The sequence below is a fragment of the Rattus norvegicus genome, chromosome 4 (assembly GCF_036323735.1).
Source record: "Rattus norvegicus strain BN/NHsdMcwi chromosome 4, GRCr8, whole genome shotgun sequence".
In the NCBI taxonomy this organism is placed as follows: Eukaryota; Metazoa; Chordata; class Mammalia; order Rodentia; family Muridae; genus Rattus; species Rattus norvegicus.
Genome location: NC_086022.1, coordinates 66,339,963 through 66,353,858, shown reverse-complemented (window position 1 = coordinate 66,353,858; position 13,896 = coordinate 66,339,963). Strand labels below are relative to the sequence as shown.

The window sequence follows — 13,896 nt, the reverse complement described above, 5'->3', positions numbered from 1 at the left end:
TCAATACTCTAAGAATGTGTGCTTTATCCAACCTAATTCCTGGAAAGTAAGCCCCTCCCTCCAAACTACTCACAACTAAAATTAACAAGTTGTAGGCTATGCGTGCTCTGTTTTTAAGGGAAGAATATGAATGGACACAAGAGGCAACCATTAAGCCGACAGCTGATTGGGGTTCTTGTTCCCACTAAATAATTCAGTGTCTCTAATGGGAGTCCGATCCAATGTCTCCCCAACAGATGAGCGTTACCTAATATTCAGCTAGCTGAACAAGGCTTGCAGAGAATAACAGCAAAGTATAAGGTAAAAAAATATTTTAATGGTGGTATATTCTCCTGGGTGCTTTCTTGGCGTGAAGTCTCTAGCTTCCTGGCAGCTGTTGCCATTGTGAGGAGACAGGGAGAGTGAGAGTAGGAATGAAAATCAATATTTAAATGTGAAGCAGCCAAAAAGGTCAACAAGGGATGCGGGTATTAACACGTTTTGTGTAGGCATCTAGCCTTTCAAAAGTCCCTGCTTAAGAGGACAGAAGATACCCTGAGTAAACAAATCATTGGGAATCAAACAACCAGGTTTGCAGAGCTCAACATCAACTCACTAAATCCAAGGAAGTGAAGTCATGTGAGACTTCACCGAGAGATGTCTGCAACAGAATGAACTGTTGCATAAAGTGGTGTGTTGTTCTCCCTCTCTCTCCTTCATTCAAAACAGGAAGAGAATATTGATTTCCTAGTCTTGGCCACCAGCCCCACCTCCTCTCACCATAAGTACTGAGATGAATGAGATCGAGTCTCTCAAAGCACTAAGCGATGTTCAAGAGAGTACCGCTTTATAAATTGAGGAGGGAAAAAGAAGGAGAGAGAAAAGCTGTATTATTATGGGGTAGAAATGTTAGAGAGAAAGTTGGAGCCCTTATCAAAGGCTGTTGGTGCCCCAACATTTGCTGTCAGCTCTGAAAAGGTGGCTGTGAAACTCATTGTATCCAGTCCTGGTTGGCTTTGGGCCCAGCATACAGTGGGATTTCTGGCCAATGGCCCCTTACAGTGGAAAGGCTGGCGCCTGGCCCAGGGATTAGAGAACTTTCATTTCTTTGTCTCATTGATATTAGTCACAGAATCTCTCTTTTCATGCACAATCCAAACCCATGTGGGGCGGTGCAGGGGTTGGGGGGGGGGAATTGCAAACCGAGCTCTCCGGTTCCCTAGGACTAAGGGAAAATGTCTAGTTCTAACTTGCTTATTCAACATCTGTATCTATTTTGTTATGCACATTTATCAGGAAATGAATAGGATGGTTCTTAGGAGAAAAACGGTCTTATAGATATAAGAAACTATAAATCAATCTTGAATAAACAAAGAAGTCAGTATGTCTGGCCTTCTCCTCTCCCCTCTGACTCTGCTCTCCAAGTTTCTCTCTATCACATTCTCCTACTTTCAGGAATTAATGACTATCCTGATATTATATCTCCAAGAACAATTTGGTGAGGATAATTTATGGGCACATTTCCTTCAATGCCCCCCCTTGTCTTTTCCCCTGTGCCTTTGCAGCCACATGTAACTCATTTGTTGAGAGAGCTTTCGATTCCTTGCATGGCAGAATCCATCCATGTAATGATATCCTAGAGCCGCACTCCGTTTGAATCTTGGAAAATGCTGTGCTGCATATCATCAGATAAAGTTTGGTTTCAAATAATAATATGGTCTTAAATATTCATGACTAGTGGAAACTGAAAATTGTTTCCAAAATCAAACTGGGACGATGAATCACCAACCAGCAACTGATTTGGAAGTAAACCAGAGAGCCTCAGCAAACCATAACCAAATGACTATAGTTTGTATTTCTTTGCCTGGTTCCCCTAAACATGTTTGGGTACATGGAAAGGATTAATGACTTAAAGAACGTCAAAATTGAGTACACATCATAATCCTGCCTGTTTTTATTATATTGCAAAATTGCCATTAGCACATAACACCAATTTATTTGGGCATGGCATTTTCTGGCACCAGTGGAGAGGCAGAGGAAATTGCATAAGAATTCCCTAATAAAAAAAAATCAATTCCCTCCACGATTAAGTTACCACCATCCTCATTAGAAGATTTCACCTCGAGTTCCTGTGACATAGGGACAATGATGGTCATCCTCATACAGGTCACGGTGTGTGTTAGATGACAAATACATGGGAAAATTCTGCAAACATTGCTGCTGCACTTGAGGCTAGTTCTCAACCTTCCTAATGCTGTAACACTTTAATAGAGTTCCTCATGTCGTGCTGACCCCCAGTCATAAAATTGTTTTTATTGTTACTTCACATCTGTAATTTTGCCAGTTATGAATCATAATGTAAACATCTGATACTTCTGATGGTCTTAGGCGACCCCTGTTAAAGTGTTGTTTGACCCCCAAAAGGGGTCATGGCCCAGAGTTTGAGAAACACTGCTCTAGCTTATAAGGACTGACAGTAAAAGGGAGAGGTATTCTGTGGGCACATTCCTACACTCGGTGGAAAGGTTAAAAGCTGCCTGTCTCACCTGTCAGATCAAAACGAAGGCAGGGCCAGTGCTCTTTTACCCAAAGTCACAACATGTTCCAGCAGCGGGGCAAGGAGACCTGACTGCTCACCTTTGACCCTTTGTCCTGTGCCTGTGTTCCTTCTAACTGACAACCATTTGTTTGACTCAATAAATAATGATCTGGAAGAGAAGTGCTGTCGATGCTCAGGTTGCTCTATGGGCTGGGTCATCCTGGAAGCCTGCCATGGTGAATGAGGATTGGGCTGAAGTCAGTGAAGTACCTACGAAGACAGAGAACAGCAAGGGCAGACCTAGGAGCCCCCAGAAAGCATGCTGTGTTCAGAGGCCACAGAGAACTGTCACTGGCTTTGACAGAAACCACACACTGGGCTCTATAAAGAAATATGTGTCTCAGGACAGACTGGATGCTGTTTCAGATGCTGTTCTCCAAGTACGTTCTCCTGATGCTACAGAAGTTTAGATTCACAAGTGGAAGCCTGACAGCATAGCGGCCACTTTTTGCCTTTTCATCCTTTTAGGATGCTGTCTCCATGTTTCTACATATGCCCAAATTTGCCTTTCTACATATGATTTGCATTAAGTCAATCTGGAGCTTGGAGTGCTCCCATGGCTTTGTGCTATCAATAGCAAAGGCAATCTTAAGACGCACTGCAAAGTGGACTTCACGGTCCTTCCAACCCTCTGCTTGAGTGGACCCAGTCTCCTTTTGTTTATCCTAAGCTTTGGTAGTTTTTTCCTTCTAACTGATGGAGCTCTTCTTTTGCTTTAAACTCAAAAGCATTTGTTAGTAATGTTATCTGTGTCATCTTTCGGCAGACAGGGCCTGTCACTCTAGGTGAACAGGTGGAGACACAATCTATGCTGCTTAGGTTTTTTTTGGTTCTTTTTTTTTTTTCCGGAGCTGGGGACCGAACCCAGGGCCTTGCGCTTCCTAGGCAAGTGCTCTACCACTGAGCTAAATCCCCAACCCTTAGGTTTTTTGTTTTGTTTTAGTTGTTAGTGTCCTGTTTCGTCTGCTGGACAGAAAGCACGATAATTTGGGAAGAGAAAATTTCAATTGAGAAAAATGCCCCAATCAGATTGACCTGTGGCAAGTCTGTAGAGTTTTTTTTTATCAATTAGTGATTGATGTGGGAGGGTTGAGCCCACTGCAGTCATTGATACCACTGTGTAGGTGCTGGTGAATTGTATAAGAATTCAGGCTGGGTAAACAGTATTTCTCCATGGCCTCTGACTCATGGCTAAGCATTCCTCTGCCTCAGTTCCTACCTCCAGGTTCCTGCCTTGAGTTCCTGTGTGGCTTCCCTCAGAGAAGAGCTATGATATACACACTGAAACAAACCCGTCCCTCTTCCAAGCTGGCTTTGGTCGGGATTTAATCACGGAAACAGAGAACTAAACTCTAGTAACATCCTTCCTGGTTGACTGTCAATTCACTAGCTGTTAATGTTAGACATTAGAATCTAGTTCTTGAAATAAATGAATAAATAAAAGTGAATTGTTAGAGTGACACTGCTCCCTTTCGACATTATAGAGCACACAGTCTTGTTATGTTTTTGAAAGGGAATGTATGTCCTTAAAAATGAATTAACTCCAAAACAGGATGAATGAAAGGACACCAACACTTAGCACATGCACTGTGGCACAAGTGTTTGCTTAGGTTTGCCAGCTGGAACTGAGGAGAAGTGATTCAGAATTAGCAAATGGTCCATTTGGAAGTGGTGGCTATATAGGACATTTGTCAAAAGTCATCAAGCTGGGACGTTAAAATAGATTCACTTGACTCTTAAAGGATCTGTTACTTCATCATGTATGTTTTTTTCTTTACTCACACACTCTCCTGAATGCAGTGTTTTGCCCAGAATTTAATGTGATAATTAAAACAAACAAACAAACAAACCCACTACTCTCTATGGTAGTTAATCATGTACAGACAAATGAATCTATTTTAACTTTACAGCTTGATGACATTTTGAAAAATGTCTTATGTAGTCACCACATTGACAGACGATTTGCTATTCTGATCGTTTCTCCTCACTTTCAACTGCTAGGGCCAAGCAAACACGGATGTCTCTTGTAGCCACGTAGGTTAAAATTTCTTTTTTGTAGGGTATCAATATTAGAGTCACACAGTGTGTGTTAAGTGTTGGAATTCTTTCCATTCATTATGCGTTTAAAATCATTCCATTTCTTTGACTGTGTTAGCTGTTGTTTACTGTGGAATAATATTCAATAGCTGTGTGACATTTTAACAATACATCATCTGCTTCTTGTTTTGAGCTATGACGAATAAAGATGCTATGGACACCGATGCACAAATCTTTCTGTGTGAGCAGCTATCTAACAATGAAAAGTCTAATAATGTAAAAGCCTGGCTATATGCTAGATTCATGCTTAACTTATAAGAAGCTGCCATACTGTCTCTCAGAGTGGTCATGTTCTACGTCCCTGTCAACGCTTAGGGTTGGCAGTCTTCAAATGTTAGCTTAATTTATAAGAAGCTGCCATACTGTCTCTCAGAGTGGTTATGTTCTATGTTCCTATCAACGCTTAGGGTTGGCAGTCTTCAAATGTTAGCTCTTTGCTGGTGAGTGCAGTGAGTAGCTCATTAGAGCTTTAGTTTGTATTTCTGAGGTGGATCAAATAAAATTAGGTATTTTTCAGGAGCTTATGGGCATTCATCTATTTTCCCTCAAGAGCGTCCGAATCATTTGCCCAGTTTTCAGAGCATTGGCTGGCTTCTGATTATCAAGTTTTATGAGATATTTTAAAAATCCCAGGTTACAATTTTTTTTTGTCACACAGGCATTTTGAGAACATTTATTATCACTTCCAGAATTACTTTGTTATTTGAAGTGATCATTTTAAAAAGGATTCACTTATTTGTATTTAGTATGTGAGAGTATTTTGCCTGTATGTATGTACATATACTAGATGAATTAGTGACACCTACAAATGTCAGAAGACATCTGATTCTCTGACATTGGAGTTACAAAATGGTGGTGAGTCACAATTTAGGTGCTGGGAATTGAACCTAGATCTGCTGAAAGGCCAACAAGTGCAACTAACCACTCACTTTTTTCTTTAGTCCTCCCTCCCCCGTCCCCCGCCACCCCGTGATCTACTTTTAATAAAATTTTCTCTTGGGTATCAAATCATCTTTCTTTCCAGATATATATCCAGTTCTTCTTTTTGATTACACACACACACACACACACACACACACACACACACACACACACACACTATTAGGTCCAGTTGGTGCCACACATTTGTGCATAGCTATCGGGGTCATTCACCAGAGCACGGAATTCTGTTACCATCCACATCCCTTAAAGAAGACTGAATCTCTCTTCTTTAGAAACTGCCAACTGCTACTAGCTCCTCAGAGATTATCTACTCTATTGGTATGGGAATTTTGCCTGGCTTGTGCAGGTCATTGTAGTTGTCATTTTGAGTGCAATAGCCAGGCCATGGCTAGAAGACAACATTTTACACCATTCTAAACCTTAGGAATCGTACAAGGTATGTATCTCCCCTCTTCCATGATGTTACTTGAGTCATGGTGGTATATTTGATAATACAGGTGTCTCATTTAGAGCTGATTACCCAGTCTAGCGTTCTCTGCACTTTGAGGAACTGTGTCTCTATTGACTGGTTCTACAATTACCTAACCAGTGGGCATAACTTGCCTAGTAAATTGGTATAGCATATACTTAATCCTGCACTTTGTAGGACCATTGGTGTGTTTTTTTTCCCCCTGTAACTTGCATTTTACTGTGTAGTCATGACTGGTAACCAAAGGCAATGACAGTAGCCTTTGTCAGTGGAGACTTCTGGGGTCTTTCTGAAATCACCCTTGAATGACAGTGCATAAGTAAGAAGTGCTTCACCGAGAATGCTTTCTGCTTTCTGCCCACCATGAAAGGCAGTGACAGTTGCTTTACATTCACATGCTGAGCTGCTTGGCTCTTCTGTCCTTGCCGTGATGGATTAAAATCCCCCAAACCATGGGCCAAATAAACTTCTCCCCACATAAATTGCTCGTGTCCAGTACTTGGCCAATGCTGATGTGAAAAGCACATCACACAAATTTTGAATTTCACACAAAATCAAACCTTGCTATATAGTTTTATATGGTTTATAAATTGCCTACATTGATATGATGATATTTACTTTGTCTGTCTCATCCATGTTCATGGGGATGCTATTCTGTGGATTTTGTTGTCTTATCATGTGGAATCTAGGCCTTGGAGAGATGACTCAGCTGGGAAAATGTCTTCCTCAAGAGCACAAGGGCATAAGCACAAGGGGTGTTGGTGGTGCAGTCCTGTAACCCCAGCTGGGGGTGAGCAAAGAAAAATGGATCTGTGAAACTCATTGGCCAGAGGGCCTAGGGAGGTTGATAAGCTTCAGGTTTGTTGAGAGACATTGTTTCTAAAACTAAAGGTGGAGTGTGGTCAAGAGCAAACCCCTAACAGTGACCTTGGACCTTCACAGGAAAGCACTTCTGCCCATGCACATGTTAATATATCCACACTGACAAGAACATGTAGCACACACAATGATAAGGACAATGTGCACATGCACGTGCACATACACACACACACAGACAGACAGACACACACACACACAGACACACATACACACAGAGACACATACACACACACAGACACATACACAGACAGACAGACACACACACAGACACACACACACACACACACACACACACACACACACACACACAGGTGCACACACACTTTCTGGGTATTTTGGGCCTGATGTTTTCTGTTAGTCTGTGTGTTGTCCCTGATGACACTTGCACTTCTGTGTGACTTTGACAAACAAACCTGTTTGCCTACAGTTTTTAGTCAAGAAGGACCAATTCATCAGCAACTGACTGGTATGGTTTTAGTATGTGAAACATATAGACTAATTTTTTCTTAAGTAGTTAATTCCAGATATTTTTCATAGGGTGAAAGTCTGAGGAATATAGTCTGCTTACCTGGTCATGTTACCAAGTAGACAAAGCCAGCAAAGAGAAGAGGCAGGATTCAGGAGGCAACCAACCATACATGCTAAAATACATTTCTGTAGATGTGTTCCTGGGATTGTCTTTGAGCTGTGGTAACTTGACGAATTTCCTTTGCATTCTAGGGAGATGGGATAACTGAGGAGCTGAAACCGAGAATCCAAACACGACACCAAGCAGAATGTCCAGGAGATCTGCTGCCTCTGGTTTCTGTCACTAAGGACAGTGGCCTTGTTTTCCAAACAAGCGTAAGCCATGACGGTTTCCCTGGTTTCAAATCGCCTTCCATTAATTACATGTTAGCCTGGTAATGCACATGCCTGGGGTCATTAATTTCACCTGCAGAGGCTGAGCAGCACAGAGAAGCCAGTGCTGACAGGAGCTTTGAAGAGTGAAAACTTTTGGAGTTAGTTTCTCCTGGCAGCGGAGGGCAGGAGGAGGCATTTAGTCATGGAAGAATCGCAGAACCTCCTACTGGGGACCCTGGGTATATTCTTGCTCTTCTGTCCTGTGTCTGTACCCCAGCTAAGGGGACCCTATGAAACCAGTCAGGGTTTGTCATTCTTAGCGGCACCCGCACCATTTGGTGTAAACTTCAGTTGCTCACGTGGACACAGGCTCCCATGAGCTGAGTCTCTTACTGTTTGTTCTGCTAGCTCTCCAGCTGAGCCAGTTGGCGCCCTTTTGGCTTGGAGGCTCTTCTTGGTTGTTTACACGGCCATTTTCTTCAAGAATTTTAGGCTACCACTCAAATTTTAATTTCTGAAGTTTACTTCCTACATCAGCATATGTTTTCATGTCACTAAATCATATCATTTTCCCCTGATTTTAATTCGTTTAAACTGAGAACAAGCATAAGTTTTCTGCACACCAATATTTTAACATTTTTCTTCAGGGCTCTATCCAGTCAAATACTTAAATGCTCACCAGTGATAGTCAACTGAGAGAAATGAATAGAAATCTGGAATCAATATTCTCATGACATGTGGGCTTGAGGTCAGGCATCTCAGGATGCATTAATAGTGTTTTATTTAAGCCTTAGTGAGAATATTGAGTTGAATTAGATTGCAATGTATTGCCTTGTTATAGATTTCTACTTATGAAAGGAAATACTCTTTTTGTATTTTACATTTTCAAAATACCATGGAAAAAAATGTCATCAGTGCTTCTCAACCTTGACACTATTTATATTTTGGGACAAGGAATCTGTGTGTGAGTGAGTTTTGGTCGTATGTTAAGGCAGGCTCACATGTGCCTAAACCCACACACATACATATGTGCACGTATATGTGTGCATGAGGCTAGAAAATGATATCATGTGTCTCCCCTGATCCATCTCCCTGCTTTCTTTGCTGAACCTGGAGCTTACTGATTTGGTTAACTAATGTCTTCCAAGAAGTCCCTATTTCTGCTTCCCAAATGTTGGATGGGATTACAGGGTTGCAAGTTGACCACTAAGCCTGTCTGACTGTTTTGATGGGCCCTGGGGATTCAAATTCCAGTCCTATAATACTTGCATTGAAAACTCTGTATTCACTAGGCCATAGAGATGTGCCTGTAGGATGTTTTAGTGGCATTCTTTTTTCTTTTTCGTTTTATATTTATTTTTATTTATTATATATAAGTACACACCACAAGAGGGCATCGGATCTCATTACAGATGGTTGTGAGCCATCATGTGGTTGCTGGGATTTGAACTCAGGACCTCTGGAAGAGCAGTCAGTGCTCTTAACTGCTGAGCCACCTCTTCAGCCCTAAGTGGCATTCTTTACCTCTATTCACCAGAGGACTGATGGGATATGTCCTAGCTTCCCTCAAATGGTGATAACTGAAAATGTCTCCAGACATTGCCAACTGTCTCCTAGAGGATAAAATTGCTCCCATTTGAGAACCACTGCTGTAATTAATTTTTACACATACCTTTTTAGTTAAAATGTTACATGTTGACATGGCAAGTGAGATAGAGTTGACATCACGAGATGCTCATGCTTGCTTTACCAACATCATAATCAAGCACCATAATGAATCCAGCACGGTTCACGGAACTGGCAGTAGCAAATGTTAAAGACAAAGATAAAATTAAGGGGCAAAGAGGAAAAGGACAGTCTTTCTGTCCTGTTCTTAGAATTCCATCGTTGTGGAACTGTAGGACTGTTGAACCTCTCTTACAGTAAGGGGGCTGGCCAAAGAAAGCTTGTGAGTAATTCATGATGTGCACAGGTGAAACCGGATGCACACACATGCACTGCTTCATGGCACAGGTGAACTTTCAAACAGGGACGTGCACAGTCTGGGAATTGGTCTTGAGGAAGGTATGCGTGAAGAGGATAGTCTGTAAGGAAGACAGATCAGGTGTGCAAATGAATTTCCGCCGATTCTTTCCTTGGGGGACATGGGGAGGTGGAACAAACCAAGACTGATGGACTAAAAGCTCTACTCCTGCAGGGACACCTTTGTCTGGAGATGACTCTTGTGCACTGGCACAGGTATCAGTCAATAGAAGACCCGCAGTCCTTAAAACTGCTTGCCATAGACTAATGGTTCTAAATTTAGGAAAGGAGTGGTCTTGAGACCTGAGGGCTTAAAGCACCTATAGAATCCATAGGATCTACCAGTTGAGTTGACGAGATGTATCTTTGGGACGGTGAGAAAATTGGAGCCAGTTTTATAATTTGGACCTGTTTGGGTAAATTGGAGATTTACGCCATCTTTTCCCATCACTTTCTATGTGACACTCAATACTGGTCTGTCACTTTATGCTCTCCTTGGTTAAAGGAGAGGCAGATCTCAGAACGCCAGGAGTGTCCACCCTCTGAGTCTTAGAAAGCCCAGAGCTTGAGCCGCACTGATTATAACCCTGCGTTCTTTGCCAAGAGCATGTCAGTGTCACAAAATATGTGACCCCGGAGGCACCGAAGAAGCCAGGAATGGAAAAATCCCCTAAAGGAAAGTGACATTTAATTGGGAATGTTCAGAGATCTGTCACTCCTTGTGACAACCCAGAAAAAGTGCTTTGGGGCTTTGTGACTGTAGGTGAGCTGCAAGTAGCAACTGAAGTTAGCAGGGACTCCGGGCAGGGAGGCCTTTAGGGGTGGAGAGCAAGGGACAGCTGCCTTTGCACATCGCTCCCTCAAACCTGAATATCATGTTGTTGTTGTTGTTGTTGTTGTTTTCTTTTTAAGCGCCTGACCAAAACTGCAGTTTAAAATGCAATCAATTTTCCGATTAAGAAATTAAGATATCGGGGCTGGGGATTTAGCTCAGTGGTAGAGCGCTTACCTAGGAAGCGCAAGGCCCTGGGTTCGGTCCCCAGCTCCGGAAAAAAAAAAGAAAGAAAGAAAGAAAGAGAGAGAGAGAGAGAGAGAGAGAGAGAGAGAGAGAGAGAGAGAGAGAGAGAAAGAGAGAAAGAGAGAAAGAGAGAAAGAGAGAAAGAGAGAAAGAGAGAAAGAGAGAAAGAGAGAAAGAAAGAAAGAAATTAAGGTATCCAGATCGATAAGTCGAGGTGTGGACCCATGGGAGGGGGAAAAACCAGTGCTTGGGAGTTTGTACAAGAAATACCGTGCTGGGTGGATGCTAAGAACAAATGGTCTTATATCCCATGGTCTTTCTACGCAAATCCGTTTGGGGAAAGACTGCCCCCAGAGTAGCCGGCTTTTCATAAGCTTCCCAATCAGATTTCGGGGGCAAAGCACTCCCCCCTCCCTCGCACAGCCTGCTTCTTCTCTCTGCCCGCTCTCTTCCCTCCCATTCTCTATTTCCCTCCCCGGCAGGGTGTAATTGAGTGAAGGCAGGATCAGGTTCCCCGCCTTCCCGTCCAAAAATCCCGCCAAGGAAGCCCCAGAGCACAAGAAAATCCAAAGTGGAGAGAGGGGAAGAAAGAAAGCACTGAGTCATCCATCCAGAAGGGGGGAGAGCGCAGCCGCCCAGGCAGGAGCAGCAGCCAGCGATACCTGGAGTCCGTTGCAGAAACCTCGCCCTGCACTTTGCAACAAAGGCAGCCTGCTAGTCAGCAAGGACATCTGCAAGCCAAAGTAAGTGCAAGGCACCCTGTGGATTTCCCCCAAAGGGTCTCTGGTGGAGTGTGCCTACCCCAAAGCCACTTTTCCTGGCAGCCTGCAGTACGTGGGGGTTGGAACTGGAGAGAAGCTGCCTGGAGTCCGCTAAATAGGACTGCCTTTAAGAAACGGACTTGCTCCAGAAGGCAAACCAGCCGAACGGAAATTTGGGGGGACGAGTTCAGTAACCTAGCCTGTGCTTGGATGGGAAGAAGGAAAGCAGCTTTTGTGCTGAGGAGGGAGAGTGCATGGGGATGGCATTCCTGCTACCTGCTGGAGCATGCAAAGCGCGGGAGAGGGCACATTTGTGCTCTTTGTAAAGCCTGGAGCTTTTGGTGGGTGTGTCTGGCCCAGTCGGCGAGAGAGAAGGAAGGGTGTTCCAGCAGGCAGGTCTCATTTTCCTGCCTCCACTTCTCAGGTTGCCCTAGAGCTTGCCAACTGCCAACTGCTGCCCGCTCTAGGTGTGGTACATGCCTGGCAGCCTGCCCCTCCTGTGTCTGCTGATGGAGAAGCATCTCTCCAGAACAGCCTGCACTCCCTAGCTTGCCTGCCCGCCGGCCCAGGAATGCTTCTAGAAACAGTTCAGTCCAAAGTTTCAAAGACATGCCTTGGATTCTACCTTTGCTTGGTTGGGGTGCTAACTGGCACATGAGCACTTACATTTTCAGTTTTCGCCAAATAAACCAGGGATGTGGTAAAGACTAGTTTGGCAGACACACAGAATTTCTGAGGTGATATCCCAGTTGTTACCATAATGTATTTATGTATTTTGAGAACGTAGTCACTTCTTTTTTTTTGCGCATAAAACATAACCTTTCCTCTGTTCTAAAATGTGTGTGCGTGCACACACACACACACACACACACACACACACACATTTCTACAGAATATGATGTGGAACATAAATACAAGAGCACATGTGTAATTCGCACACAGATTGCTAACTAGTTCTTGTCTCCCTAGTAATAAGGACTTTGGAGCTGTAGGGGCAGAGTGAGACGGTGGAAGTAGAGTGGGTGCCTCAAGGAAGGAAAGAATGCTCACCTCAGGGGAGAACAAAGTAAGAGCATTCTAACGGGTCGACATCTTTCCTCTTGAAACTACCAGGCATAGTTTAAGAAAGTGTGTGTGTGTGTGTGTGTGTGTGTGTGTGTGTGTGTGTGTGTGTGTGTGTGTGTGTGTGTGTGTGTTGGAGGGAAGTGCCTGGGAGGCACTTCAGGAACTACCAAAGAAAAGCTTTTGAACTAACAACATAATGGAGCAATTTCACAGGCAAATGTGGAGCTGATGAAACGGTACAGCCCATTTTGGCCCTTTGATCATCTGGGAATGAATTGTTTTGTGAGAATATTAAAAGGTAATGAGAACGAAACAAAAGAGAAGTCGGCCAACACAGACTAGAAGGCTGGTCTTTTCCAGATTCATTATGTCCTTTTAAAGTAAATGATGTGCCTTCAAGGCCAAGCCATTAGAAACACTTATAGTCCAGTTCAATTCAAGGGAAACTAGGGTATCCTCCCACTCCTCTTTGGGACCTGTGTTATTTTAGACCACCAATAATGGTTATTTCTTATCAAAATGAAGTCACTTTATTTTAAAACCCCAATACCATGCTTTTGAACTATAAGAAACTTTAAAAAATTCTCTCATCAGAGTTAAAGTCTTTAGACGAAGGCAATCTTTCTCCTGCTGCTCACAGACCAGGTCTTTCTCACCTAGCAGACTGCCTTTATTTACAATGCCTTCTCCAGGCCCCACCCAGCTAGCTATAAACCCTAGCCCCTCTCTGGATCAAAGTGTTTCTTTGTGGCTCAAACACTTTATATTATCAGTGGTAGAGCTGTGAGAGAAACAGACCTACTGTTAACACGAAGTTTCGTCATCTGATTCCTAAATAATATCCCATGGGGGATGAGAATAGAATATTCTACATATTGTATTGTGTGTATTATATAGTATTTAATTGTAATCCAGAACCCCAATTTACCTCTTTAGTGAAAGTTTTATGTTTCTTTTTTCTTCATTTGTTTCTTTATTGTTTTCTTTGTTTCTTTTTTATTTTATTATTATTGTTCAAGATAGTTTCTCTATGTAGCCTTGGCTGTCCTGGAACTCACAATGTAGACCAGGTTGGTCCCTGACTCACAGAGATTTGCCTGCCTCTGCTTCTTCTGTTCCAGGATTAAAGGTATGCACCCTCACCTTCAGATAATTTCCATGTTTCTTATTTGGTCATTACAAACAACAGTCTGAAGCAAGATCTGAATTTTCTTTTTTGTAA

At 42.9% G+C, this 13,896-nt stretch overlaps 1 protein-coding gene across 2 annotated transcripts in view; it reads left to right on the top strand.

Annotated features, from left to right (window-relative positions):
• Positions 1 to 11,244: 11,244 nt before the first annotated feature.
• Ptn (pleiotrophin) overlaps positions 11,245 to 13,896 on the top strand; it is an 81,851-nt gene continuing 79,199 nt past the window's right edge. Inside the window, exon 1 of one of the 2 annotated variants that reach the window (XM_039107077.2) lies at positions 11,245 to 11,591. The gene's annotated coding sequence lies outside the window, so the exon portion shown is untranslated. The remainder of the gene's footprint in view (positions 11,592 to 13,896) is intronic. The other variant, NM_017066.3, reaches the window with a different exon arrangement.